Genomic DNA, 4,704 nt, shown 5'->3' with positions numbered 1-4,704 from the left:
AAGTCCCTAGTATGCCTCTTAAACTAGCTTGTTGATTAATGGATGATTAGTTTCATAATCATGAACATTGGATGTTATTAATAACAAGGTTATGTCATTGTGTGAATGATATAATGGACACACCCAATTAAGCGTAGCATAAGATCTCGTCATTAAGTTATTTGCTATAAGCTTTCGATACATAGTTACCTAGTCCTTATGACCATGAGATCATGTAAATCACTTATACCGGAAAGGTACTTTGATTACACCAAACACCACTGCGTAAATGGGTGGCTATAAAGGTGGGATTAAGTATCCGGAAAGTATGAGTTGAGGCATATGGATCAACAGTGGGATTTGTCCATCCCGATGACGGATAGATATACTCTGGGCCCTCTCGGTGGAATGTCGTCTAATGTCTTGCAAGCATATGAATGAGTTCATAAGAGACCACATACCACGGTACGAGTAAAGAGTACTTGTCAGGAGACGAGGTTGAACAAGGTATAGAGTGATACCGAAGATCAAACCTCGGACAAGTAAAATATCGCGAGACAAAGGGAATTGGTAATATATGTGTATGGTTCATTCGATCACTAAAGTCATCGTTGAATATGTGGGAGCCATTATGGATCTCCAGATCCCGCTATTGGTTATTGGTCGGAGTGAGTACTCAACCATGTCCGCATAGTTCTCGAACCGTAGGGTGACACACTTAAAGTTGGATGTTGAAATGGTAGCACTTGAATTATGGAATGGAGTTCGAATATTTGTTCTGAGTCCCGGATGAGATCCCGGACATCACGAGGAGTTCCGGAATGGTCCGGAGAATAAGATTCATATATAGGATGTCATTTTATGTGAAATAAAATGTCGCGGAAGGTTCTATGGAAGGTTCTAGAAGGTTCTAGAAAAGTCCGGAAGAAACCACCAAGGAAGGTGGAGTCCACAAGGGACTCCACCTCCATGGCCGGCCAGCCCTAGATGGGGTGGAGTCCCAAGTGGACTCCACCATAGGGGGCCGGCCAGCCCCCACATGGGATGTGTGAATCCAACCTTTGGGTGGGAGTCCTAGTTGGGCTAGGTTTCCCACTCCTATGGAAGGTTTTGGTTTCGGGTCTTATTCGAAGACTTGGACACCAACACTTGGGATCCACCTATATAATGAGGGGCCAAGGGAGGGGGCCGACCACCCCAAGACCATAAGCTGGCCGCCCCCCATAGAGTGGCCGGCCACCCCCTCCCAAACCCTAGCCAAGCTCCTCCACTCCATATTGCCCGCATTGCTTAGCGAAGCTCCGCCGGACTTCTACACCGCCACCGACACCACGCCGTCGTGCTGTCGGATTCAAGAGGAGCTACTACTTCCGCTGCCCGCTGGAACGGGAGGTGGACGTCGTCTTCATCAACAACCGAACGTGTGACCGAGCACGGAGGTGCTGCCCGTTCGTGGCGCCGGAACCGATCGTGATCAAGATCTTCTACGCGCTTTTGCAAGCGGCAAGTGATCGTCTACCGCAGCAACAAGAGCCTCATCTTGTAGGCTTTGGAATCTCTTCAAGGGTGAGACTCAATACCCCCTCGTTGCTACCGTCTTCTAGATTGCATCTTGGCTTGGATTGCGTGTTCGCCGTAGGAAAATTTTTGTTTTCTATGCAACGTTATCCTACAGTGGTATCAGAGCCGTGTCTATGCATAGATGGTTGCACGAGTAGAACACAATGGTTTGTGGGCGTTGATGCTCTTGTTATCTTTAGTTTGAGTACTTTGCATCTTTATGGCATAGTGGGATGAAGCGGCTCGGACTAACTTTACATGACCGCGTTCATGAGACTTGTTCCTCGTTCGACATGCAACTTGTATTGCATAAGAGGCTTTGCGGGTGTCTGTCTCTCCTACTATAGTAAAGATTCAATTTACTCTTCTATTGAAAACATTAGTATCAACGTTGTGGTTCATGTTCGTAGGTAGATTAGATCTCTCTCGAAAACCCTAAACCACGTAAAATATGCAAACCAAATTAGAGACGTCTAACTTGTTTTTGCAGGGTTTGGTGATGTGATATGGCCATAATGTGATGATGAATATGTATGAGATGATCATTATTGTATTGTGGCAACCGGCAGGAGCCTTATGGTTGTCTTTAAATTTCATGTTGAGTAGTATTTCAAAGTAGTTGTAATAGTTGCTACATGGAGGACAATCATGAAGACGGCGCCATTGACCTTGACGCTACGCCGACGATGATGGAGATCATGCCCGAAGATGATGGAGATCATATCCGTGCTTTGGAGATGAAGATCAAAGGCGCAAGAACAAAAGGGCCATATCATATCACATATGAACCGCATGTGATGTTAATCCTTTTTATGCATCTTATTTTGCTTAGATCGCGACGGTAGCATTATAAGATGATCCCTCACTAAAATCTCAAGATAATAAAGTGTTCATCCTTAGTAGCACCGTTGCCAAGTCTTGTCGTTTGAAGCACCTCGTGATGATCGGGTGTGATAGATTCAATAAGTACATATAACGGGTGCAAGACAGCTTTTGCACATGCGGATACTAAGGTGGCCTTGACGAGCCTAGCATGTACGTACATGGTCTCGAACACGTGAGACCGCCAGGTAGAGCATGAATCCTATGGTTGATATGATGAACACTTTGAGTGTTCGCCATTGAAATCACACCTTTTCTCGTGATGATCGGGTTTAGGTGCGGTGGATTTGGTTCGTGTGATCACTAAGACAATGCGAGGGATATTGTTTTGAGTGGGAGTTCACTTAGGTTTTTAATTATGTTGAATTAAAATTTGAACTCAATTTGTCATAAACTTAGTCTAAACTATTGCAAATATATGTTGTAGAGATGGCGTCCCCAATCAATTTTAATCAGTTCCTAGAGAAAGAGAAACTTAAGAGCAACGGTAGCAACTTCACCGATCGGTTCCGTCATGTGAGGATCTTCCTCTCTGGCGGAAATCTGCAATTTGTGCTTGATGCACCGCTAGGTGACCCTCCCCGCAGAAGATGAATCCGATGAAGTAAAAGCTGTTTACGCGACTCGGAAAACTCGGTACTCTCAAGTTCGGTGTGCCATCCCGTGCACTGGAATCCGATCTTCAAAAACGTTTTGAGCACCATGATCCTCATGAGTTGATGAATGAGCTGAAAGCTATATTCGAGACTCATGCGGCGATGGAATGCTATGAAGCATCGAAACATTTCTTCACCTGTATGATGGAAGAAGGCAGCTCCGTTAGTGAGCACATGCTCGCCATGACCGGGCATGCGAAGAAACTCGATGACTTGGGAATAGTGATTCCTAACGGTGGGGATTAATCGTGTCCTTCAATCACCGCCACCAAGTTACAAGAACTTTGTGATGAACTACAATATGCGTAACATGAACAAGGAGTTACCTGAACTTTTTGGCATGCTAAAAGCTGCTGAGATTGAGATCAAGAAAGAGCACCAAGTGTTGATGGTCAACAAGACCACCAGTTTCAAGAAACAGGGCAAGTCTAAGGGAAAATTCAAGAAGGGTGGCAAGAAAGCTGCCACGCCTCCTATGAAACCTAAGAACGGCCCTAAGCCCGATGCTTGAGTGCTATTACGCAAGGAGAAGGGACACCGGAAGCGTAATTGCTCCAAGTATCTGGCTGATCTGAAGAGCGGCCTTGTCAAGAAGAAGAAAGAAGGTATATTTGATATACATGTTATAGATGTTCATTTCACCGGTTCTCGTTCTAGTACCAGGTATTTGATACCGGTTCGGTTGCTCATATTTGTAACTCGAAACAGGAACTAAAGAATAAACGACAACTGCTGAAAGATGAAGTGACGATGCGCGTTGGAAACGGATCCAAGGTCAATGTGATCGCAATCGGCACACTTCCTCTACATCTACCTTCGGGATTAGTTTTAAGCCTAAATAATTGCTATTATGTACCTGCGTTGAGCATGAACATTATATCTGGATCTTGTTTAATGCAAGACGGTTATTCATTCAAGTCTGAGAATAATGGTTGTTCTATTTTTATGAATAATATCTTTTATGGTCGAGCACCACAAAAGAATGGCTTATTTCTATTAGATCTCGATAGTAGTGATACGCATATACATAACATTGATGCTAAGCGAATTAAACTTAATGATAATTCTACTTATATGTGGCATCGCTGCCTTGGTCATATTGGAGTGAAACGCATGAAGAAACTCCATACTTGATGGATTACTTGAATCACTTGACTTTGAGTCACTTGATAGATGCGAAGCATGTCTAATGGGTAAAATGACAAAGACTCCATTTTCTGGTATGATGGAGCGAGCCATCGACTTATTGGAAATCATACATACGTATGTATGTGGACCAATGAGCGTAGCATCGCGCGGTGGTTATCGTTATGTTCTAACCTTCACGAGATGATCTGAGTAGATATGGGTATATCTATTTCATGAAACATAAATCCGAAACTTTCGAGAAGTTTAAGGAATTTCAAAGTGAAGTAGAAAATCAACGTAACAAGAAGATCAAATTTCTACGATCTGATCGTGGAGGTGAATATCTGAGTTATGAGTTTGGCATGCATTTAAAGAAATGCGGAATACTTTCACAATTGACACCGCCGGGAACACCTCAACGAAACGGTGTGTCCGAACGTCGTAATCGAACTCTCTTAGATATGGTTCGTAGTATGATGTCTCTTACTGATTTGCCGTT

The sequence above is a fragment of the Lolium perenne genome, chromosome 4 (assembly GCF_019359855.2).
Source record: "Lolium perenne isolate Kyuss_39 chromosome 4, Kyuss_2.0, whole genome shotgun sequence".
Taxonomy (NCBI): domain Eukaryota; kingdom Viridiplantae; phylum Streptophyta; class Magnoliopsida; order Poales; family Poaceae; genus Lolium; species Lolium perenne.
This window is presented reverse-complemented; position numbering follows the sequence as displayed.